Source organism: Anser cygnoides, chromosome 9, assembly GCF_040182565.1.
Source record: "Anser cygnoides isolate HZ-2024a breed goose chromosome 9, Taihu_goose_T2T_genome, whole genome shotgun sequence".
Classification (NCBI taxonomy): Eukaryota; Metazoa; Chordata; class Aves; order Anseriformes; family Anatidae; genus Anser; species Anser cygnoides.
The window spans coordinates 15,291,653-15,318,421 of NC_089881.1; the positions used below are offsets into that span (position 1 = coordinate 15,291,653).

The 26,769-nt window shown below is 43.0% G+C and overlaps 1 protein-coding gene across 3 annotated transcripts in view; it reads right to left on the bottom strand.

Annotated features, from left to right (window-relative positions):
- Window positions 1–26,769, bottom strand: part of OSTN (osteocrin) — a 138,829-nt gene that overhangs the window by 109,191 nt on the left and 2,869 nt on the right. For 2 of the 3 annotated variants that reach the window (XM_067002294.1, XM_048076708.2), the window contains exon 1: window positions 15,590–15,963. The exons of the other annotated variant lie outside the window; for it this stretch is intronic. The gene's annotated coding sequence lies outside the window, so the exon portion shown is untranslated. Of the gene's footprint in view, window positions 1–15,589; window positions 15,964–26,769 lie in introns of those variants that run through there. 3 annotated transcript variants of the gene reach the window in all.

Here is a 26,769-nt window from a genome sequence, read left to right on the forward strand (position 1 = left end):
CCGCAGCCCAAGGAAATCAGCATAATAGAGGAGTGCGAGCAACGGAGTATAAAAATCATCAGGGGCACGAACATCTGGGAGGTCTGCATATTTCCTGATTTAGGCAAAATCCCCACTCGAGTAGTAGCTGCGACACTGGTATGGCTAGCCGAAACGCCCAGTTACCTCTTCAGAAGGCTGTTATCCAAAGAACACACTCTTTGTTTATAAAAGCAACGTATGCATGGCTAACATCTTCCACCACCGCCGTGTTCCCTGTTAATGATCACAGAAGAAAGGGTCAAAAAAACCCGGGAGCGTGGGCGCTTTTCGGCACTTCCATGGCCTCGGAACGTGCCCTTGGATGAGGAGCGGGACAGGCCAGGAGCCTCCCCCGGGCAGGCCAGGCCGCAGCCGGCACTCCGAGGGCCGCCGCAGCAGCGAGGCGCTCCCGGAGCCCGGCCGGGGCCGCCGGCTCTGGCCGTGGTGCTGAAATGGCGGCGCAGCCGAGCCAGCGGCCCGCGCAAGGCCCTTTAATCTCAAACATTACATACTTTATTTCCACATATCCTAAGTTTTATACCTGGACACTAAAATTTGTTAGAGTTAAAATCATCATTACTTTTTGTTGTTGTAGGGTTAGGTTGACTGTCCAGATGGCAATATAGGGTCTGTTATTTGGGGAATGCTATTCAGTCTTTAAATACTCTCAAGTGAATTCTGCTCTCATTTCCGCCAATTAGGATCCCAGACAGCCTACCTCTTTTCTAAAAGTTTATCTGAAGTTAAACCATCATAAACGGGACCTGAAATATATAGTATTCTGCTGCACTTTCCATCATCCACCCTGGAATTACATGACAGACTGCTGCTGTGATGATTTGCAGCCATCAAAAGACCGAAAATAAGAACTGGCTTGCCAGTGATCTTCTATTCTATGCCCCTCCAGTCCCATTTGAATCCCAGCAGTGCAAAATTATCTGGCAACTTCAAACAACAGTGAAAAGGAAAAATCTATGTAAATAAAGAGGTTCCATGCAGTTTTTAGTTTTAAGAAGTGCTGACATCTCTTTCATTATACAACGCCACAGTTTGAAGGCACAAGTAACTCCTTTCTCTGGGAAATAGACACCACTGGCCAGCCCCAGACAAAATCTTGACCTGACAATAGCGTAACCCAGATCAGCTTTACTTAAAAGCTCAGAAGATTACTGTAGAACAAGTTAAAATTTAGCTCAGCAGTACTTGAACTCATTTACAACTGTTGTACCTGCTTTGAATTCCAGCTTCCTCACCTGGACCTAGAATTAAACAGAACAAGTGGGAATTAAGTGATCCCTCCTTGCTTCAGGAAACAGGGCTAATTTTGATTACCCATAGGTCATGAAATATTTAATGATACCTTTCTGCAAGTGAATGGAGAAGTCCTGATTTAATACTGGTAGGTATTGTTTAAATTTGCCAGCTTCAGTTTCCTTCAAAGACTGATATTAATCTGGTGTTTATTCTTGCCTTCTTACCTGAAGCATTCAACAATACCGCTGTGTGAAAGCTGCTGCGTGCCTCCACAATTGTTTCATTTCAGCAGAACTATTTTTCTGAAATAAGTTGTTCATCTTTTGCAGTCTAAAAATTGCACTGCCCACTGAAATCTGCATGAGTTAGTACTATCCCTGAGAACAAATGGAGCTGAAACAGCTTTAAGTTTCTCCTTACTGAAAGGCCTTTTATCAGTTTGAAATATCATTCCCTCAATGGCCCTGTGGCCATTTCAGAGGTGTATAAACACTTGTTGCCTATCTGTTAGCCATTCAATTACTAAGATCTTGATACCGTGTAAATATTTAACTACAATAGGGGATATAAATCAGAGAAAGTGATTTTGTTTCATTCCACTGGTGGCAGTAAATCACAGTCTATTCAGACTACTGGGCAACACCCAAGGAGCTGAGCTGTGAACACAGGCAGGCGTTATCTAAGATTTCCTGTAAAACAAGTCCTAATCTAATTCAGACTTCATGGGGGGAAGACAAGCAGTATACACCACAACTCCAGAAGCCAAGACCACTTCCAGAAATTTTTGCTAGGTCAACCAGAAAAGGAAAAACTGCCAGTATCCAACTTCTGGACTGGGTTTCCAAAGGATATGACCAAAACCCACAGAAGGCCTGTGAGAGCAGGTGCAATTGAGTTTGAGCCCCTGGAAACTAACCAAAAAAGACAGCAAAGGGAAAGAGCAGCCAGTGAGTTCTGGTCTCATTTGTCTTCTACAGTAGCAGAAAAAGGATCGAAGAAGTATCACCAGAGACATCAGCATGATGGCACAGGACCAGTCACCCTCTCCACCCAGGTTTCTGTGCTATAAACATGTCCAGCAGCTGTTCCAGAAAGATCCATCATGTACTGCTGCTCCAGAGATGCAACACCGTGCTCCCTATTGCAATGGGAGCGTGAGTTTTCTTGCATCTCCATCCCTAAATGCACTGGAATTTTGAAGTCAAAGTCTCCAAGGACATGGCTTTTTCTAGGAGTACTTTTTGCAGGGCATTTTGTCTTGCCAGTGCCACGTGGTGGGCCCCAGCTTTACAGGCCCACTCCCATGGGAAGGAAGGGGAGGGTGCAGTCAGAGGAGATGCAACAGCCCAACTCCTCTGCAACGGAGCCTGATTGCAGAGAGGACATGAACACGCAGGTATAAGACACCCCCCCACACAAACACACGCTTTGTTCAAGAACTTTTCCAGGCCACATGGCATCAGTTGTGGCTGCTGACAGTGAAAGTTAATCTGCCTCTGCAAGGGCTGATTGCTTTTTACTCCTGCCTGCCCTCCTTTTCCACTTGGCCTATGTGCAGGTACAAGTTTAGCAAGTGTCTGCAAGCCCCAGTGCATACAAACAAGCCTTGTGCAGTATTCTATTTTGGTTCTCTCTACCCCCCTTGTGGCCTCCCCTGGCTAAAGTCAAAGAAACACTGAAGCATCCAAGTAAATCAGCCTATTGCCTTTTCTCATCAACTTTAAAATGCTTTCCTTGATGCCAAAAAAATGACAATTCTCTGCAGAACCAGGCTTGCAGGATGGTTGTATTGAAGCTATTTTTTTTTGCCTTGCTTTCTTGAAAGGCATGTTGGCAGGGGAACATGTCTCCAGACTCAAGTCCAGCACCTCATACTGAGCTCACAGAATGTGCAGGGCTGACAGAGTGCGGAGGGTGCCCCAGCATGAATCTGCTCTGCGAGCATTTGCCTCCTACCGTGGTCATCCTAAGACAGGTTGAATTAATTGCACCATAGCTGACAGCTGCTAAATAAAACCCCGTGAGGAGACATGAGCCCAAACGCAGTGTGTATTAGTCACCCTGAGGGACAGAGCTGAACACCGTTAACCAACCTGAGCTGAATTCCCTGAGGGCTGAATGTGTGAGGCAGAGCAGGCAGAGCCCCGGACTGGCAGCAGTGACTGAGCCCCTCGGTGGCTTGAGCAGAGGGGAGAGGCATGCAGTGAGACCAAGTTGGTGTGGTGGTGAGTTTCTGGCATGGCTGCTCCCTAGCACACAATGCAGGTGATCATTAATAAAGAAGCAAACCCAGTATCCCCTACATACATGCTCTGCAACATTACACAGCCCTGTCCTGCATCGGCACTGTTAAAGCTTTCACAACTATTTCTGTCACTGGACAAGCTCAGGCTGTCTGCAACACTTCTCCCTGCTCTCCTCTTCCACAGCAGCAAGTACACAGCAATGTGGAGGGGAGAAACTACGCCCCAGAGAAAAAGGAGGGAGGGAAAAGTGAGTTTACAGTGATGAAGACCACCATTAACCACAGGAGTTATTTGTAGTAAGTGATTTGACCAGGTCAAAACTTTCTGTAGAAAGGCAAAAAGCAGGATGAACGTCAGCTCAGAGGAAGGAACTGATTGGTAAATTGCTTTGGATTAGCTTTGAAACTGCAGCTACAGTAGTACGGGCAATTTTTGGAAGGCTAGAAAATAAAAAATACCATCTTGTTCTAGTTGTTGCCTGAGTCCAGTTCAAGGCAGGTAAAGTGCAAAAGGAAGCAAAGCTGGAGGAGAAGGGAGCAATATTAGTATGTATTCTTTTCTCCCTGATTTCATTTTCAGCCCACTTTGGAATTGGCTGTTCATTTCAGCATGGATGCACTCAGCAGTTTGTGACACACTGTGCTGTTTTGCTCTGCCGGCTGTGTTGCGCCTGCCAACATTTGTTGAGAAATAACAGGAGGTCACACATGGTGTCAAAAAAATACCCCTGGCACAGTATATAGAAAAAGGCATTGTATTAGTGGCAATGAATTCAGACCTACTGATGGTGGAATTAATGAAATCCGTGGCTGGCACTCTTCACATCCCAACGAAGGCTACAATGAACAAAGCAAATGTACTGGCCACTAGCCCGTAGGATCGGCAACCCCTGCTTGTCCAAGGCAGCTGGAAGCCCCTTGCCTTCCCTGGCAGGCCCTGAAGTGGAGCAGGAAATTGCACGGCTTGCTCAAGATCTCTGCTCTCTGACTCTAAGGCAACAGGACATCAAGAGACAGGAAAGCCAAGTAATGCTCAGTGGCATGGAGGAAAGAAAAATAAATGGTGAGCACTTGCTGATTCTTTTGACTTTCATGTTCTTGGGCTCTTTCAGATCCAGATACAGGTGAGCAACATCCTCTCCTCTTCGGTTTTTGTTTGCTGTGAAGCTAAAGCCTATTACCTAAGTAACAGCATTCACTCTGTCTTCTTTCCTCTCCCCCTGGTGGTTTCCAGTCCCTTTTAGGCAACCTTCAGTAGTATTATGTTGGCCTTCATCTCTTCATCATCTGTGTTAAGCACAGACAAACAAGGACGCATGTACTTCCAGATAAAATTCCTCATGATACTAGCAGAAGTACACTTTTTTCCCAGGAAGCACAACAAGGCCCCAGGAGGTGGTGTACCACCTACTCTCTGCAGGTGGGAAGTTGGCTGGACAAGGCTCTGAGCAACCTGATTCAACTTTGAAGTTACGCCTGTTTGAGTAAGAAAGCCTCTATACATCCCTTTCTACCTCAAGTTGTTAACATTTCAGTGTTTCTAAGACCACACTTGCTCAATCAGCAATCTGTTTACGTACCATTTACCTGCATGTAGTCATTCAGATTTCATCCACCTTAGACTAACCATCACTACCTGGAGCATGACCCATCACTTCCCTTTTCCCTGTAATATAGGGTTACAGATCTCCATTGTAACCCCTTACCCTTCCTTCTGTTCAAATGCATCAGAAATCCCACTTATCCACTCTAACTCTTCCTCTAGGCATTTCAAAGGACAACCATTTCTGGTGGTTTCTGTATTAACCCTGGCTACGTACTCACTCAATTTAAAAAGGACAATTCAACTTCTGATGTTTAAAATATAACTGGGTGCACCAAGTCAGACACATGCCAGGGTCAAGTCTTCTAAAAGAAGTACCCACAGATCAAAAAGACTCAATTAATTCCCTTCTCCTATGGCATTTTAATGTGATTCTTTCATGTTTAATGTTTAATATGAGTAGAATAATTTTTTTGTCTCTTGTTATTCCACATTAACACAGATCAGAGACACCAGCTGCTCAGACTGCACTTAATGCTCCCCAGTTGGTCACCCAACCGATGACAGCAACACTGGAAAAAGCCCATGCAATTGGAAGCCTTTCCTCTGGCACTGTTTCTAACATGTCAGGAGGTAACCAGGGATGCAGACTCCCCCCCACACACACTCCCAGGTTCACCAGAGTCCCAGGAGCTCACTCTGCTGGGCAGTTGTCATCCCTGTGTAAAGTCTGTATAAAGCCTTCACTTTTACAGCAGTGCAGGATGCTCTTTGGGCCAGACCAAAGTACTGGGGCTTTACTCTGAAGCAGAAGTCCCCTGAGGATGCTATGCCCTTGTTTTTCTTCTGTGAAGTGGGCAAAGTCTGACATGAACTTATGCTTTCGCATTTCAGAGCAGAAATTTCAAGTGAAAACCTACAGAGAAACAGCTTAGTGCTGGGGCTCAACTGCGCAGCCTCAAGCACCACTTTGGGCACAAGCACCCATCCTTCCCAGAGCTGCAGACTCAAGGAGAAGGTGCTCAGATCGCTGCTGCAGCAGTGGTAAGTTTTCCTAACCAGGGGATGAAGTAAGAGATGCAGATGGCAACCTGAATTTCTCACACCACCTTTCATTCATTGCACTTACTAATAGAATCAAGCTGGTGTTAGTATTAGCAGATAACTATTCAAATAGTGCTCCCTTTATTCATTTCCATCCTCACGCTATAGCTAGAGCAAGAGCTGGGAGAAAAAATCCATCTCTTGACTCAGAAGTGGAGTGTTGGGTTCAGGCTGACTAAAAGCAGTTTTACATCCTAACTTGAAGGCTGATTAAAAGTCAGCTTTGAGATTGCTGTGAAATTCCACTGTAATCCATCCCTTATATCAACCTGAGAAGTTTGATAGCAATCTTTACACCTGTGGTTTGACTGATGGCCCCTAAAGCTAAGCTGAAAACCGTTGATTCCATTTTTATAGTGTTTGACACAGCTTTTTACTTTCATTTTGAAAAAAACGCTGTACAAGGAAAATTAAAAAGTTAAGACAGACTTTGAAGTGAAACATGTTTGGGATGCATTTTCTACCTGCAGTGGAAATCTCAAAAAATCAATAGTATTTCTTGAAGTATTTTGATTCTTATGGAAATGCATTTTCTGATGGAAAACAGTTTTGCTGAATTTTTTACAGAAAGCTTTTCTCAGCTTTGAAGGAAAACATGGGGGATGGAAAACAGAGCCATCGATTGCAAATGCTCTCACATGGGAGATCCAGCTGCATACAGCAGCCTTGGCTGAATCAGTTTTGCGCCAGAGCCACACTTAAGCTGCACTACCAGGTAGTCGGGGTGACAATGACTATGATGTATTGATGTTCAGCTATTCCTCCCTGCTTATAACCAGTGTGCAGAGAAGCATTTCTCATCAGCTCCAAGCCAGCCAGCTATCTCTCACCAGTAAATGAAGAGGGATTTACCAGACACTACTGATGATCTGATCTTGGGGTTGCAACAGCTTTTTGAAGATAGAGGAGGCAACCAGAATACGTGCTGATAAAGCCAGCAAACTTGGGACCAAGGTCTTTTGTTTTCTTTCCTCTGATGCTAAAGAGAGGAGCGTGCCTGGGTCTGCACAGAGTGTTCCCGCTGAACAATGTCAGACACACGCCAATTTGGAGGTCTGCCAGTCCAGAGCCACCTCGGTGAACCCATACTGCGAGGCAGAGGGAACACACAAAGACCAGACCTAGGTTATCACAGTCCTCCCAGAGAAGGCCAAAGCAGCCATTTGTCATCATTATGTTCATTCCCTATTCTTATTTCTGTGCTCTCTACAAAATAAAGTAATGCTTACTGAGAAATAAGAGGGAAAGAACAACTTGAATACCTGAGACTGCCTAAGCTGATGGAAATGATGAATAACCAGCATGGCTGGCCTATTCTTCCTTCAGGTTTTGCACAACTCACTGCTTAAAATATCAGAGCCTTGATTTACTACATGCCACAGTGTAAAAAGGTTTTGATTGCTTGGCACCTCCCTTCTGCTAGAAAATTGGATAGCATCCACCTGTGATGCTTCTGCACATCTCACACAGCAGAATCCCCAGGCACTCGCATCTGGAGATGCAACTTTTTAGAAACCTAGTCTCAGTCTAGGAGGGCACATGCTAATGTCAAACTGGAGGCCCTACACTTCTTGCTAAAAACACACAGCTCTAGCAAATGACAAGAGCAGATAGAGAAAGCCACGTGCCCAGATATTTCTGTGTACGGTCCCATGAAATCAGAGTTGTGACTGTCACCCACAGAGAAGGTGAACAACAGTGTCAGGTTAGTGCAAAACCAAGGAATGACGAACAGAGGGGGCAAGGGGCACTTGTGGACACATGGGCATTAGTTGTGTTATCTTGGATCTGATCACTTATACTAACAGCCTTTGATTAGCTGCTTCCTTGTTGACACTTGGTCTGGTTGAATTGAACAGCAGAGGACACTGGAGTTTCTTTGCTATAACAGCTAAAATGAATACAAACAAGGAAGCTAGAGTAAATCACTGACACACAAATTACCATCACTATGCTCAATATCCACCACAGACTCATCCACTGAACTCTACAGTGAAAGCCTCAAACAAAGTCCTCCCCCAAGCAGGTCCAGAAGCTAGTTAGCCCCAGCAGGACTGTGAAACAGTGAGGTATGAGCTCCTGATCTCAAGAGACACCTTGTGGAAACGGCACAAGTTAGGTGATAAGGCGAGCTCTCAGCCTGGCTCTGACACTAACTCCTGAGCCTCTCCCCTGGGTGGCATTGCTTCTCCTCCACTGCCTGTTCAGCTGATCTGCTACCTGCTTTCCTGCTGGAAACAGATCTCATTTCCTGGGGACTGGCAAAAGTGACCTTGTGAAGACTGTGAGCAATTCGTTTCCTGTTTGACAGAGACATTTTTGAAAGAACTGGTCATTCACTCAGGCCAGAGGAACGATTCCATTTTAAGCCACCCTCCAGTCAGTAACATTGACACAGTTTATCTGTCTGGGATGCACGCTGCATTTACAATCAAGCATAGAATTACTAAAGGAGAGCTTTCTTCTACCACCATGCCAGTATGCCCCTGCAACTCCACCATGCTACTCCTGACATATATTAGGAGCCAGCATGGTAACAATAGCAAGAGTTTAGTGCGAAATGGTTTTTGAAGACTTCCAGAAATCTCCCATCCTGTGCCAAGACTCAAGAGCTTTCCAGAAGTGAGAATGAAAGCCAAAGCAATGCAGCTCCAAGTGATCTGGGGGTCACATCTAACAACACCGAGTTGCCACTCCAGGCTTGGAGGAGCACCACCCTCATGTCCCCGTGGCAGGTGAGCAACAGGTCTCCCACGCATCCAGCTCCTGAAGGGCGACCACACAGCTTTGTCTTCAATTGTGTTGAGGAAACTCATACAAAGAATGTTGTATTAGAACTATGTTCCTACCGAGTGTGAGAAACTCTTGAGAAATCAAGTATTTCTAACAATTTCCCTCTGCACAACTAAACTCACAGTAGACATCTGGGAAACCAGTCAGCTGAGACCCTAAGGGGGTAGCTCAGTACTGGGGTGAAGCTTGAAGGTCTACAGTACTAGGGTGAAGCTGCCAGGTCTTGCTGAACTCATTCAAGCCCATCCACCGTGAGCATTTCTGGGGGTTTCAATCACCACACAGTCCAGGGAAACTAGCTGTGAAAAAAACAGTTATAGGAAAAGTGATCTTAAATCACCTCTTATCCCTCAGATGCTGCCTTGATAGCTCATCTGTACAGAGTTAAAGCTGCTCATTTGTAATTATTCAAAATAATCTGTTTGGAATTCTTTGGCATAAACTGTGATAAGCTTGAAGAATCACTATATAACACTTGATAAAGAAACAGTTACGTGTAAAGTTTAAAACCTCATTTCTCATTGCCATCTTCTGGTCAGAGTGGTGTAGTGTCTTTTCTTGCTAAAACAAAACAGCAACATAGGGCACAGACGGGTCACAAGTACAGCTCTAATTAGGCTGCAGTGATGTGTTGGTGTGCAGGACAGGTAAGAAAGCAGCTCTTTCCTGCCTTCACAGCCCTTCTGTAACAGTTAGTTAGAAGAGCGATTCTGTGAAAAAAATATGCTTATAATTTGAAGTTGTTCAAAACGAAAGCTCACTGAAACCTCTTAAATGACATTTAAGTTCCTTCCCATACTTTAGTGATATTAAAATGGTTATTAGTAAATTATTGCAGTCTTAATTATGCTTAGTTAATGAAAAACAGTTTTTAAAAAAAATCACTCTGTAGTTAGTCTGATGTTTTCTAGATCAGCACCCTCAGAGCTCGAATCCTTAGGACCAGGCTAAAGCACACTTAAATGATGTTCAGTGAATATTCCTTGTGTTAATACACCAGTACTTCTGATCTGGGTGCAAAGTAGCCTTGCAGGTACACACATCACAGATCACAGGGATCTGGTTCTGTACCGATGGCCCCAGTTGAACCACTGACCTGCCTGGGAATTGGCTTATGCACCAAAAAGGCACAGACAGGACAGCTTCTGTTTACTGCCATGCTGACTTTGGCATCTGCATGCAAAAATAACACTGTCTCCTTGGTCCTTGCTACTTTTGACATCATCTACATGAAGTAAGGCTCCTTCATCTAAGCTGAAGACACTGGTTTCCTCACACCATCACAGAAAAGCATTGCTCATCAGTTTTCCCAGTCACTCTCCTTAAATACAGCATCCCAAGCAGCTTCATGTGCAGTTCATTTAAACACAAAGCTTCCTCCAGATTTCCAGAAAACAAGTCAGTCAAGGGCTTTTGCACAGCTCTCCCTGCAGACTGGAGGACAGAGGACTGGATGCCCTATACCTGCCTACACTTTGCTGAGATGTGCCCTGTGGCCATGAGTCACACACAACAGGGAAACAGTTGAATATTTACTCATGTCATACCTCTTCACTGTATCATTTGGAAAACTTTTGGCCAATCTTCAAGCTCTGCTCCCTTTAGCCTTTAGTTAAACAAGAGGGAAAGTTTAACTGTTTTGTGAATTTAAAGCAGAACAAGAAAGGCACAATGAACATAAATAAGTTTAACCAAAGAGGGAATCAGAGGAGGGTATTGTAGAGAAAACAAACAGAGGTATTAGCAATAGCCAAGTTCCTTGCTCCTCTTGCAGAAATACACCTGACTGAGTCAAGGAGTGGGGCAGTTCCTGAGAGCTGCTCCTGGTGCCTCTACATGGGCATTTTGCACATGGTTCCCTGGACACTCTTCATGCTACCCCGTTTTCCCTCTGCTCTATTGGAGACAGCTCAGAAGAGTCCTTCATCTAAAGCATCACCACATACTGGCAGCTGGGGGGGGCTGCTCTCAGACCAGACCACCTCTTTCCTCCCCCACAGTCCGCTTTTGTTCTACCTATCAAAGCCCATCTGCTGCTGAAACAAGTCGGAGCCCAGGTCTTCTCCAGCACCTGGATTATCCATCATGTGTTACTGTGACAGTGCTGGCAGTCGATAGTCTCAGACTGGCTGCTCTTTTCCCAGTTCTGGTAATCTGAACCACAGATTTCTCTTCACCTCTGGTTTGTGAGGGTTCCAGCATGTGACTTGGTTAAAACTAGGATTACAAGGTCTTTTACCAGGACATGTTTTCAAAGACTCATTTCTTTTCTGAGCCCTGGGGTTGAGTGATAACTAATCGTATATTCCTGCTTTACAAGCTACAAGCAAGCAGCTCAGTAAGACCCTACACACTTTGGGTTTCCTCAATCATTTAAGTAGTTCAGTAGACAAATAAGGAGGTGGATTATCCAAATATATATTTATTTGTTTATAGATTCCATTTATTTCACTCAAGTGTTTTAAGCAAATACCATTAGGGTGCTAAAGCCAGGTTGCATTCACAATCAGATTAAGTCTGTCTCTGTATATGTTTATACAGAGATCAGCCTTCAACTATACTCTCTCACCCAGCAGTGGCCCTGCTTTTCTGGGTAAGCATTGGTGTCCAAGTCCCATAAATCAAACACTTCTGAAGAGATCCAAGCTGTTAAATCTATTTATTCTGAGGATGAAAATGTGCAGTGTTGTGTGAGCATCTCAAGAAAAGGCTCTGTCCAGATTTGATTGGAAGCACCACCACCTTCCAAGTGATCAGATTTGTTTTGACTGATGCCATTGTTTAAAAGTCTCAGAGCTGGTGTTACTGGTTAAGCATTCAAGGCACATCTTTGGCATCACTGTAATATGCTTTTACATCTAGTAGAAGCTGGTGTTCTGAAATAAAAAAAATGGTCCTTGAATCACTTGCACTAGGGAGAAGCAACAGATATCACCTGTATTCTTCTTTTACAAGATGCACAGCCCACTGAGTCTGAAAGCAGTGATATGAAACATTCCCAAGGAGACCAAGTAGCAGAGAGAGACAAGCCCAGGAGCTATTCTGGCTTTGTTCTACTTATTCTTTGAGCAAGTGAAATATTTTCTTGCTTAAATCCGCCATGTTAAGCTAGTTAAGGGATCGCTCACATTGAAAGCAATTAACAATTAATAAGGGGAAATGGCTTGCATAACAGCATACCCATGAGAACATCATGCCAGGAGAGTGCTTATGAAACATTCATTGGCACTTTTATTATGATTATCTGCTACTTCTGTTGTTGTATTTACAGATTTAAGCTTCACTGCATGAGTTCTGTACAAAATTTCTGTAAAACCATATTCCTAGCAGGTATGAATGTGTCTAAACTTCTGGATCTGTCCCATTAATAGCATTTTACACCATTGGCAGCTACTGGACGTGCTAGGTCAGGAGCAGCATACACACCCAAAGAGCTGTGCCCTACAGACAGCCCTGGGTGCTGGCAGAATTGTAGCACACAGCAGAGCAAATTGAGGTGGCTGAGGTTAATCCAGTGGAACAGCTGCAGCTTTAAGGAAGTCCAGGAGGCTCTTCTGAACTTATGCAAATAAAACTTATAGGAATGGAACCACATATGAACAATTTAGGCTTTTCACTATGTCTTAGCAGCAGCATAGCCCTCTCGTATCTGCAGTTTGTTGTTGCAGTGCATTTTACATTGAGGTTGTCAGGCTTACAATTCATGGACTGTACAGAAGACATTGAATGTGTGCAGGTGGCCTGCATTAAGTACGCATATTCTATATAATTTCAGCTTTCATGTACTAAAAAAGGTTCAGGAAAGAGGATTAGGTGTAGGGCGGGGAAGAAGGGAGAAGAAGGAAAACAGAAGCAGCTTCCAAAGCAGCTTGATCAGACACTACAGAATATTCTCTTGAGTTGTTTGATTCCAAATCAAAGACTGGAATCCCCTGTGATGTCTGCACAAGTACTGCCTGAAGGACTGCACTGAACGGTGCCATGATCCGCAAGTGAACTGTTACCAAAACCAACTGGCCACAGCAGAACCCAGGATTCATCCCTCTCCCTTGAGGACTGCAATCCTCAGCTTTACTCTGATCCCAGGCCCTTTTAACCACCTCATTCTAAACAGATCAGACATGAGGGTTGAGATTCCAGTCCAGCTGCGTAAGAAGTGCATGGACAATTGCAGCAGAGCAAGGGAGATGCTGGCACTGCAGCCTCTATTGTTTGCTCAGCAAAGGCTCTGGTTTTGTCTGAAAACAGAGTAGGTTGATCCAAAGGAATTTTCCCTTGAAATAACTCAGTTAAATCACATGACAATAAATTTTGAAACAAAAACTAGTTTCTCAAACACCACAGTCTTCCAAGAAGATCTAGAAATTTGGCCAGCATGTCCTGCAATCACTGGGTTCTGTTCTTACACACACACATTTTCCCAGTATAACTAATGCAAGCATTAATAACTTCCTCAAATGAGACATGAATCCCACTTGTGGTGGGTTTCCTGGAGGAATGCTTGCTTGGGCTGGTTTGGAAGTGTCAGAAGTAACTTTCTGAGTCAGAAATCCTTCTGGCATGCATTGCTCAAGCACAGTTCCTAATTTTGGGAGGCTGCAATTAAGACCAAGACAGTTGCATTTCTCTTCCCCATACCATGTGAATTACTCTTATCAGACTCTTATCAGAGAAGGTTCTTTCCTATATTTTGATGGAGGATAATAGCACAGTTTATATATACATGTACTTTTGCATCCATATATATACACAAACGGTATTTGAAACTAAATACTTATTCATTTGAACATTGCCATTTACATCAATAGGAAAACATCTGTAACCAAGGGCATACACATTTGCAGTGACAGAACTGTGTATAAATTATTGCTTTATAGATGATTTATTTTATTAGAAAGTCCAAAAGGTATTTGACAGCATTTGTGTAAACTGAGCTGATGTCACTTCTGCATCATAACACCTAACACTACAAAGAGTGCAAGTACTTGTGCTGCTACAAAAAATATTTTATCTATTTCCAAATCAAACAGATCTGAGGCTTTTCTTCAGCAGGAGGAAAAATAGTCAAAGAAGAGATTTCCATTTCAAAACCCAAATGCCAGAGCTGTCCATTTCCAGCTGCACCAGCAATACACTACACTAATGCTAAACAGCTACAAGACTCTCTGCCATGGTGAAGAATTAGAGAGAAATTGTACTAGAAAGATGTATGAAGCAAAAGACACTTTCTCTAAAACCAGTTAAGTTTCTAGGTCTAAGGTAAAAAAAAAAAAATGCAAATTGCAAAGAAAAACAGTCATCTTGGGACTTCATCTCTTATCTCAGAGAACTTGCTGTCAGAGAAGTGTCAGCTTGCAACACAAGTGCAGGCTACAGGCAGGTCTTGAAAGGCTGTGTTATCATCATCTGCGATGAGGCCCAAGGGGTGTCAGGTGAGATCATGGCCCCACAGACCCAAGTGATCTACAAACCTTTCATCAAGAATGGCAGCTCACTGGGATTAGTCCAGACACAGCCAGTGACTCAAATTCCCTATATTCACACAAAGCACAGGGTGACTGGAGCCTTGACAGTGTCCATATGATGCTGGTCTACAGGTACCACCACAGCACTATAAGCATCCCTACACAAAGGATATTATTGAGTCCATTACACTGTTCTTCAACATTTTATGTGCATAAAGTCCCTACAGACAGCCTCATCCAATACTACTTTTCTTCCTTTTGTCATTCTAATGTGATTTTGGGGCTGTGATTTGTTTCAGATTCACCAACTCCCTTCATCTTCCCAGTACCAGTCACCAAGAACAGATTTCCAAAACCCACCAAATAGTTTAACCTGTCACCAGCATTAGTTAGCTTAACCTAGGCAGATAAGAGGTACACTTGAAAGTATTCATAGTGGTAAACAGAGCAAGTTCGATCTGAACTAATGAATAATTCTAACATTTTAAACAAGCAGGACATGCTCTGTGCTTTAAATAATTCTCAATGCATTCACAAGCAATTGTAGCTTTTTTCCCCCTCAAGAGCCACCACATCTGCTACCTGTTAACATACCTCATCCACCTTTATATACTATCACTCTCTCTGCCAGAGACAACATCACCTTTAGATTACGGTCTGTTCCTGGTACTCCTGAATTCCAGCCCTCTCTGGTATGTAAGCTTATGAAAAGCATAACAAAGGCTTCTGGAACTTGGATATTACTTTAATAATTATTTACATTACAGCAGCACCATGAAGTGTGACCAAGACCACACAACAGTAAGTGCTCCATATGCAATAAAAAGATAGTTCTTGCCAAAACAAGCTTACAAGCTTGGCATACAGTAGGGTCTTAGTTAAGCCTATAGCATACTGCTGACATCTCTAGGGGTCAGAGACCTGATCCTCCCTCTGCCAAGACTGGCTTCAGTGAATGCAGAGTCCTGTCAAGGGCCAGATCTCCTGTGCTATGTCTAGCTGATGAGCATGTGAAGAAGAGAGTAGCTGATAGCAGGCTGCCACAGCTATCCCTCCTCAAAGCAAGGTCTATATGTGGTACAGCAGTACATGCCTAATCCTTCTGTCTTTTGTCACAACAGAAAGGAAACCTTGAAATTCAATGCATGCCTTCAATGCACTTACCTGCTTTGAAGAGGGGGACAGTTCCACAGCTAAAACAGCAAGTGTAGGAAATTCAAAGAGATCTTCTACATTCAAGGCACCAAGCACATCGTCCAGGAGCAGCAAGGACTTGCAGCATAAGGGCCTTACCAGCCAGAAGCCCATCACATACATCCAAGCAAAGCCAGCCTTGAAAGCAGCCAAGATCCTAGATAACTAGGGACATCTAGAGACATTCAGGGTGATGAGGCAGGTTCAAAGTCAACCATGAAGACAATCCATGGGTCAGATCCAAAAATGGCCTGTCAGGCCCACAGTAGCAAGGCACATCCAGGGTTAGGCCAGAAAATCAGCCCAGGTACTGGGGCCTTGCTCAGTAGTGTTCATTGCCAAAAATAAAGGTGTATCAAGTTACAGAACAGGGCTCAAAACAGGCCTGAAGACCCCAGCTTGAGTTTAAATAGGATTGTTGGGCAGGGGCTATTAGTAGAGGGCCCAGGTGAGGCCTATTAGTTAAGGCCTATTAGTACCATTAGGGCCCTGAGGCCTACCTTAAAGGCTGTGGTTGTATATTTGCATGTAGTTCCTCCAGCTACTAGAAGAAAGTGATGAAGTTTCTAGGTATCAGAAAACATCTCTGATTAATTTTGTTTCCAAATCATTTATCCAGAATGATATATTGGAATTTGTTCACACTTTTCAGTTTGAAATGAGGTTAGAGGTAAATATTCTGACTAATTGATGAAGAGATGTGTGGAGATTCACTATGTACAAAAGTCACTCTAGACCCCAGTTAGATATTGGTTGAGCAGTGAAATTTGTGTTCTGGTAAAGACAAGCTTGGTTTGAAACAAAACCTGGCTTGTGGAAGATGATTTCCCTTGTTTCATTTTTATTTTCTTATAAAAAGAATAACTGAGAATTTTTAATATTGTGCTTCTGTTTTCCCCTTGGTAAAAGAATTTCTCTGCTCCTTTAGTATATTTATATCACTGAATTTTAATTCTCTAAAGCCCGGGATAATGAGTTTCACTTGACCTCCTATTTTACCAGCCAAAAAGTGAAGTCAGAACCCTGTTGTATTTGATGCCGTATAAACACTGAACGCATTCCAAAAAGCTGTAAAGGCTAAAAAGCAAGACAAAAGAGGTAACTACATACAGAAATGGCCTATAGGAGAGGCCAGCAGGAAGAAACTGTACAGTATATTTCCAACTGGTAAACGTGAGTGCAGTGTCCAGAAGACTGAGGGCTGGCAGCTAAGATACTGGGACCATCGGCTGTCAGAGATACTGATTATAGTCAATTATATTCCTTTTGCTTGTGGATTTGTTTTTATCCATCTTTCCAAAGCTTTCCCAGTGTCTGTCTTTTTATTATGTGTATGGAGTGCTTTTAACAGGGTGGGACTGAGTTCCTCAGAGAGGTTTCAATCTGCTTCAACTAACCAGACCACGTTCATGCCAATAGTCTCCACTCTTCCCCTGTAACAAAAAGGTGAGGGAGAAATGCCACAGACAACCTAGGCCAGAGAAGGAAAGTGATACTATAAGCATTTGGAGAATGAGGACATGGAAAATAGCCCTGAACAATTTCCAGAAATGTCCCAGGAGATCCTTGCTCTATTCAATGCCTCTTATTTCTGCCAGCCTATTTTTATCTCAGCCTTGAATATGTCCATCTCAGTATATACAGCTAACTTGGTAATTTTTAACTCATGGCTCTAATTTAATTGTTATTGAATGTGATTAATTAGGACTGGAACAAGCCCTTGACAAAGAATTTATCAGATTCTTTTCTGCTCCCTCTGCTGACTCACTGCTTCCCAATGGTTTCAAAACTTGCAGCTTGGACATGCTCACACAATCCTTGGCAGGTTCCAGTTACTTGACTCCACTGGAACCTGTTGCTTTATAGACAAGATGCCAGTATGGCCAGCCTGCAACTCTCCAACCAAATATGAACCATCAGGTTGGCCTTTTTTTTTTTCGCTTATACATCTGGATCTCCAAGAGCACTGAGACTGGCTCAGCTGGAGCTGCAGTACTCAGGTCAGATTATTTGAGCTAGAGCAATGCATGCTTCATAGCTGGACAACAGAAGCTGGAAATCAGCCTATTTAGGCTCCTAGATTTCAATGTGATCTTAAATCCTAGATGCAGATTAGTACCTAAACACCTTTGTGGCACAAACACAGTGGCAGAATATTTAATATTATATACAAATATGGTAGAATGAGTTATGATAGCTCTGATGATATGTACATACACACAGATATATACTTATGTTCATCTCAAGTCCAAGATATTTTATGCATCTTGTGATATTCTTGACCACAATTACTACAAATGATACTGGCCTCCCAGCCATTGTACCTGGAATGAAAAAAGTAGTTTAAAATTGATTTTGAACATAGCATTTTTTATTTCATTGGCTATCTCTCGCTCTATTTATTCCCCATGGAAACAAGCAATGTGTACCTTAACTTTGAGGTCCCTAGGCAGGAGACCTGCTATCCTTGTGTTGGCTGGCAGCTCATGGAGAGGGACTCGTACTCAGGACCATGCCCAGGAATACCTGTATGCCCTCTGAAACAAACATTTCCAAAGTAACCCTGACGAATGCTCATGAAGAGAGCTAGAAGGGAGATTTTAACTGAAATATTTGTCAACCAAACATTGTTTTCATCTAAATGAAAAACAAAACAAAGCAAAACAAAATAAAAAAACAGTGGCATAGGAAAGCCCAACCCAAAATGAAGCTTTTCTAAAATATTAAAATACTTTTAAAATTGACTGCTTTTATTCTTAATTTCAAAATGATCTTTCAAAAATGAAATTATATAATTACATTTGTAACAGCTTCTTTTTTTTTTTTTTTGGTAACAGTATTTTTTGGATTTCAAAATACACTGAAATTATTAATACTCTTGAAATGTTCGGTTCTGCTTGGGACATCTTCAGGCCATGATTGGTCAAAAACTGGAGAACTTTCAGACTGTCCTGGGCTGAAAGTCATACAAGACGTGAGAAATTAGCATTCCCTAGATTTCAAGCACTAACTGAGGTACTTCTTTGTCATGTATAAAATTAAGCCTGGCATCAGCTCAGCTCAAGTATTATTTTAAAACATGAGGAATAGCACATGTAGACAATTGGACTGAAAAATAAACAGAAGTAGTTTGATAGCTATTTACACTTGACTTAGAGTTCCTTTTTATATGCTGTCTCAACTTACTAAAAATACACATATTTAATTCTAATTTTCCAAGACCTCAGTATATATATCATCATGGTAACATGCTTGGCAGGCATTGGCACCTGAGACAAAATGAAAAGAAATGAGGACAAAATAAATATATATTTAGAAAGTTCACTTCTACCCACTTATTCTAGCTAATCGGTCTCATCTGTACCAGTGCTCAGCAAACAAAAGGTGATCCAAATCATTGGTCCTGCTTGATTTTACCTGGGGAATGTAGAGCAGGTAGAGTGTGTCACCTCCCTTCAGCATTGATTCTCCTGCTGGCTCTCCAGAAGTTGTATTTTGGAAGTGTTTGGCTCAAATGAGGAACCAAAAGAAAACAAGTGACTTACTATCAAGTTGCTAGTTTGGAATTAAAAAAACCCTCTCATTCTCTCATCAAAGGTAACCTCAGTACTTGTGGAGTTATTTGTAACACAGTCTAGTGGCAATATCTAGGCAGTATCCAGTTCTCTCTCTTTAGGCCTCGGGTCCCTATCTGTACGCAGTAGATACTGTCATTTCTCTGCCTCACAGTTTTTGAGAGGATGAAGAGGTCAAGGCAGGGGGAACAAGAAGAGTATGTTGTCACTGCTGCCCCACATGTAGATACAGTACACTTTGAACTCACCAGTAACAGCCCCACCAATGGTACAGCTGTGCCACAGAGAGGTCAGGACCCTGCCCAGGACCAGGGACAAACACTGAGACATCCAGTCCCACCATGGCATCCACTATGGCACCATCAGATTCACAAGTGTGAATTTACCCATCTCTAGGTGTGTCTGACAGGTCTTGGGGGTGTTTGATTTTGCAGTGCCCTGTCAAGAGCTCCAATTCTTTTCTAAAGTCACAAGATGCAACTCCTGTCCTGCACAGACAAGACCTATCCTTACTTTCAATGTGTTTTGTTCAGGCAGTGTTGGAACATTTAATTACTACCAGCTACTTAAATTCCTTTTTCCTTTCCACTCAACAAATATTTCTCCAAGCCAAACACAAAGATTTATATTGTACGCAATCTTTGAAATGTACACTTAATTTTTAAAGAGGCCATTTCAAGGAGGGCAGCATACCTTTAGGTATTTTGAACTAGCAAATGAAAGAGAAAAAGATGGTAGAGAATTGAAGCATGATTTCTCTGATGTATTTTTGTGTGTTGTTGGACTTTTTGTTGTTGTTGTTGTTGATTTTTTTGTTTTGTTTTGTTACTCTCTGCCAGCAAAATTCAATAGTGTGGAGGATTTGTCTGCAAAGTTATTCTCTGCTCTCTCCTCCCTCTCATTCCATTTCACCCTCCCCCAGCTGGAGTAGTTCCTTATTCTCATCATAGTTTATGAAATGCCTCATTTGCAAAACAGAGTGTTACCAACACCTTGTATGTAAAAGGAAACAATGTCCAGCACGGTGCTGTAACCTCTCCACAGCATAAAAACAGATCAGTGAGGTGCTCAGGTGGGAAACCCCTTTCGGAAAATACTGTGGCTGCAGAAATGGATGTCATACATAAGCCGCAAAACAAAGGCCATGACTTTTCATGTTCACTGAATCACTACTTTTTGCTAAGTTTGAATGTGTCCTTAAATCCTAAGGTTGCACATTGGGTTTCAGGGTCTGTGTTTGTGATGAATTTCCATACACAGCTCTCATGTCTGCACAGAAGGTGAAGGTTGGCTGATAAATTCTCTCGTATCAGCCTGCTTCCATGGAATCTGTGTCCACAAAGGCCTGGGAAAAGGATGGGCAAGAAGAGGGCAAGGCTGCTACCGAGATGGTCTGGGAGAAGATAGAGCCCCAAAGTGCTGTTACATGCATTGACCAAAATTACACTGAGAAGGCAGACCATGGGGTTCATGGGTGCTGAGGGCACAGTACATCACTGCATCAGGCCTCATGGATTTAAAACCAAATTAGAAAAAAGTAGGTCTGGTAGGATATTTTGCCAGAGTTGTTAACAATCCTTTACATTTTAACTGTCTGTAATTTCCTTAAAAGTCTTGCAAAAAGCATATTTAAAACTCTAAGTTATTGAAGAGGTAATACATCTTAATTGAAAACAAACTTTCAGCCAAAGTGCTTTTTAGCAAAAGATCAGAACTATTAACCTTTTCCAGAACATACTTAATTTTTTTGCCATTTTTAATTATAAAATACTTCAACAAGAAATATATAAGACATCACATTTTATTCTGATTTGCAGCACCACCATGAGCTTCCTTTTAATTATTCATACCGACTGGAGCTGAGTTGCTTATAGGTATAAAATCAAGGATAAAGTGATTCTCTTATTATTGAGATGGTGGTTGACATAAGGTGGGGTGTTAGCACCTGCATGCATGTGTCAGAAAGAGAGAGAAAGAGAAAGAAGCTTGCATTCAGTCATTTTACAGAAAGCCCCAAGGAATAAACCAAGAAACCTTTCACAATCTGCCGCTGGAAACTCAGAGGTCTTGCCAACACTTGAACAAAGCGACCTCCCAGCTCACTTCTGGAGGATCTCTAATCATGGTGGGCAGCGAGGTGGTGGGGGTCGTGCCCACTTTTTCATCGCCACTTCACCGAGGCAGCTCAGAGCAGGGCACGCTGCTCGGCCCTCACCACCTACGCAGCAGCTTCGGGAGGATCAGACGTGTGCCGGCCCGTCTCGCTCGCTTTCTCTTCTTTCCCTCTCAAAAGAATCAGCCTCAGTTGATTTGAATTGACTTCTTTGTCACCAGAAGAAAAGCCAAGTGTGTACACTCAGGTGAGAGCGTGGGGCTGGCATGCAGAAACAGAGGTGTGATGGCAAGGAACACTTAATCCCACGCCTAACAGAGCAGCCGTGGTCATGCTGCACCTCTGCCCCCGTAACACCGTAGGTACTGTACCTCAGGCAGCTCTGACGAATGACGGATTTAATTACAGTTGTCTGAAGGGGTAGCGGAGATGCAGGGTGTGGGAGGACAGGAGACACAGGGACCCATGCTTGTGTGGGGCTCGGTGGGCCTCTGGCCTTGAGGATGAGCTATCAATGGGGCTGGGACACTGGTGCCACAGGTGGGCAGGATTGTGCTCCAAAGGATGAATGCCTTCACGTTAAGTGATTTCCTGCATACATTGGCAAGAAAAAGAAATGCAGACTACAGCAGCATCCAGTCTGGCCTTGAACACCTCCAGGGATGGGACATCCACAGCTTCTCTGGGCAGCCTGGGCCAGGGCCTCAGCACCCTCTGAGGGAAGAATTTCTTCCTAATGTCTAATCTACATTCCCCCTCATTAAGTTTAAAGCCATTACCCCTTGTCCTATCATGAAGGGCCAGACATCATCTGGTCTATCACTCATTTAATTTCCTACTGTTTCTTTGTTGTTTATGCTGGAATTGCTTAGCTATGAAGCCTTCAAATTAATTGAGGACCATCTGTGGATTTTCTAGGACTGTATCTGCATTGTTAAGTAGTGTGGACTAAGAAGAGCAAAGCCATGGGCCACAAGAATTTTTGCTGAGGACTTGACATTCACAGTACGTATATCTCATGGTTGGATTCTTTTTTCTTTTTTTTTCTTTTCCAGTTCATGCTATCCATAGTCTGGCCTTAGGGATTGATTGCCCAGTAGTGACTAAAATGGATTAGGGGAGCACATATTACAGATAAATTTCCTCCAAAAGGGCACTAATTCAAGTACTCTTACGATGACACCATAATGCAAAACAATTTACTTCCAAAGCGAGCTCCCGATCTGAACTGAAACATTAATGCAGACACACACTCAGGACTTCACAGTGTTTTTAATTAATGGATCTGTAGCTTCAATCCGTATTTTGGAAGAAAATCACAATTAGCTGTGCTAAAAGAAAAAAAAAAAAAAAAACAACTAAGGACTCTACTCCTTGAATATTTGTATTCTCTAGGATCATACCAGATGAGGCATTACAGTTACTAAGGAACTGAGATGAATAAGGTTTGCTCTGCCTTGATCTCCAAGGTTATTGATTTAAGAATTTTATCAACCCTCCAGCCAAATACAAAGCTAGTGTAAGAAACTTCCCATCTTGTTGAATAAGGGATGGGCCTATTTCTCTTTCTGTAAATCTCACCTGACGTTGGTGGGGAGGAGCGGAAGAAGGAGGGGGGGATAGAGCAAAGAAAAATAAACTAGAAATTAAGCAGGGGATAAGATCAACACTACTATTCATTTGTCCTAAGCGTATGAGATAAATTAAAGAATAGAGATCTCTATCTCGGTAAAATGTGCATCCAGTACCCTTCTTCCCCTCCACTGAAGTAGGAAATATGTAGTTTATGACCAGCTGGGACAATCTGTAGTGAATGGCTTTGAGGCAATAAATCACAGAAGCTGGTTTGTCCACATTTCTTTCTTTTCTTTGGACTGTTTGGCTAAATCTCCCACAGAGAAAGTTACGCCATGCAGGGGATTCAGCAAAATGCATGAAAAATGTACTCAGGTCACCTACAAATTCTTCAGCTCTGGCCAAGCTCCAGTTGTGGCTTTAATACAAGACAATGCCTTACTGCTCTCCTTCCCTGAATCCTATGAGGGCAGCTGTTTAAACATTTATCATTAAATGTTTCAGAAAAAGAGAGCTCTCTGCAGTACAATGATGCTATTTGAGACCTCAGTTCTGTTTCCGGGACCTACAGAACTCATGTGGGTTTGGGTGGGGACATCCCATAGTGCCACTGTTGGTTTCATTTGCTCATGTTCATGCTAAGTACTTAATACTTTTTTTTTTTTTTAAATCTTCCTGATTCTTCACAAAATGTTTCAGCACATCCAGAGATTCAGCATGCTGGGAAAAGACCTCCTTATAGCTGCATGAAGGAAAAATTGAGCCAGCAGAGAGCCAGCTTGCTTTCTCCTGCTGCTTCCAACTGTTGCTCATATCCATTCTCTCGTACTTCTCAGATTTAGATTTGTTTAGCTTATCCCCATGTTAGGATGTTGTGGATGCTACAATTCTATGTGAGACCAAGGAGGACAGAGTAACTTCCTGAAGGAGGAATGCATTGAAAGTTACTAAATACACAGAAACTCCTTCTGACTCTGAAAGTTCCTAAGCAGCAACTAACTGGAGTTGGGAGAAGTCATATGGCCTTGCTGAGTTCTTCCATGTTTTCCCACGGTCTGCTTTTGTCACTGCTGGAGACAGCATATCAGGATAGACGGGCCTCTGCACTAAGTCAGTACAGCCAGTCTCATCTTCCCAGGGGACTGATGGCTGCTCGTGAGAGGAACCTGGGTGTTTCTCCTGTGGACAGCCAGGCTCCAAAAGGGACAACGGTCAGCTCACTTCACAGCAGCATACCGAGAGCCAATGTTTGAATGACTTTCCATCCTGAACCAGGCATGAATCGATAACCTAAAACCATAAAACTGATTACCACTTTTAGAGGTCCTGTGTCTGGTGTGGATCTCCTCTGTGTTCTGGAAACACATTTCCAGAAAAGGTGAAATTCCTTTTGAGGAGACGGGTTATTAAATACCAGTCTGGACTTCATGGTATCTGTTTGAAGGCTCCCAGGACGCTCGTGCAGTTGCAGTGCCATATATGTTGTAGCAAACAATGGCGTGGCCAGCCAGTCTGAACCCAGTGCTAATCTGAGCCTCTGTTTGCCTTTCAACAGCCAGATTTCTTCAGCTTGGGTGGCTGAAATGAGGCAGCTAATGCTATACTTAATGACCTATTTAATGGCCTATTTTCTAGAAGTGGTGAAAACTTAAAATTATCCCCGTGCTCAGTGTGAGCTGTGGCTGCTTAGCAATCAAAAAGCCCAGACTAGGCATTCAGATGCATAATTTTAAATGGGTTTAAAAAAAAAAAAAAGTAGCTTTAGATCTTTATCTTTCCTGCAGTAAGGCCACATGTTGCATGACAGAATGGAACATCCTCCTATTGACTGTCATGGAACTCTGCTTTGTCATAAAACCCCTTCAGTAAACAACGGTCATTCCCCCACATCTGTGTGTTTTTGATTACTTCTTGCACTTACTGAACAATATCTGATACCTACACGACTGAGGAGAATAGTGAAGAGTGATACTGAAATTAAAGGAGATGGATAGGAGATGTATGTCCTGTTTCTAGCTGGAGATTTTGAGCACAACTCCCAAAGCAATTACCATTTCACAGGAGCAAGGCCCACGCACAGGCTTTGTTGGTTTTGGCTCAAGGTCAGGTGTACTGACCCACCTGAGAGGCAATTTATGAGCTGACTCCCCATCTTGGGGTAAAGCCCTGTAGACTGAAAACCCTTCCTGTGCTCTGGAGTTGTCATCTCCAGATTTCACTCCTCCTCTGCCTCCCCAGGTTAGCTTTACACTGACTTCAGGGGGTGGTTCCTGATCTGCTGTACAGCATGAATGACTTAGTGTATCTAGTGGTTTGGACATTCACTAGAGCCTTTCACCCCGAAAGAGAAACAAATGGGTGAGAACATAACAAAAGTACTTTAAACAGAGAAATTCAAGAAGAAAACATCACGTTAGCTACAAAGGTCCCGGCTCTGCTTTCTGGAGTATCTGAGACACAGAGCACAGCTATTTGGGAGGATTTTCTGGATAAATAGACACATGGGTGGTTGGACTCTGGATTACAAGGCCCCTTGCCCTGACCTTATGTAAATACTCTTATAAAAGCAAAACAAGATCAAAGATGCCAACCCTGTGCTCCAAAAGCAGAAACACACGAGAACTGCTGTCTCTGGGCAAACGTGACCATGTCCCAGGTAAACCTGGGCAACCCCAGAAATTCCCTGCTGCTGGTCTGCCAGCACTGCAGCTGCTACAGAGCAAGCTGAGGCTCAGCAGCCAGGCTGGGTACGTCCAGCTCTGCCCCTGCAGGCAGGATCCCCGCATCAGAGCCTCCTGAGCCAAAGGCAGGAGCTGTGCCAGGTCAGCCCCCTTCGGGCTGCAGGATTGCCTTACAGAGACCTGCTTTGCCCTCTAGTGACTACAAAGCAGAGAACAGGGACTTTTGCACCATCTATTCTGATGGATGAAGTCAGGTCCCTGGGCAGAAGACAAGCAGAGGGGTTGTTCCGACTTACTTTGGCCTAAATAAGAATCTCCCGAGGCAGCCCGGTCACTGCCGCTGTACGGGAGGCATGTGGCACGGAGCAGGGGAAGGAGATGCTATTCTGAAAAGTTGAGAACAGACACCCTAAATTGGGGAACGAATGTCTGAGGGAATGGTAAAGGAAAATCCTCCAGGGCTGATGTTATTTCTAGTTTGCACATGCACTGGAACTGAAAAGAGGCTATTTCGGGGGAAAAAGGAATGGATGAATAATAGAAGCAAAAATAGGCTCTCTACATTCCTTTCCAAAACTGTGTTGCCTACAAACCCTTTGGAAACAATTGACAATTCATCAGCCAATGATCTCATAATTTGTGATCTATGGGGCCATAGACTTTGTGATGTATGCTCAGTGTAAGTGGCTATTAAAAGAGCTTTTAGTTGGAAAAATAATAAAGATGATCTTTGTTTAAACAGTAGCAGGCAAAGAGAGGAATTAGAGAGGATATCTAGATAGCTGGGACAGCTGAGCTGTATGGAAAGTAAATTATTCAAAAATACTGTATATAAATAAACTATTTCTCTTTATAGGAATAAATACTAAATATTTTGAAAATTCTAGTTTCTCTTTGCTAAATTAGAAAAACTTACTACAGATAATCCAAGAAAGCAAATGCAGCTAGAGTTCTTAGCATCACAGAAAAGGGAAGAAATCAAAATTCCATTTGGAATTTCTCATACAGTCAATTCTTGTTATCAGAAAACAGGTTTATGATCACGTGATGGAAAACATACTTTTTCATGTTTTTATGTATAAATTGGGCATTCTACAGAAGCTCAGACTGTATCTGCCTAGATATTTTGATAAGTAAATATTAGTATTTTCTCAAATACTCAGGCAAAAACACTAAAAATAAAAGACACAGCTCTAGTGCTCACTA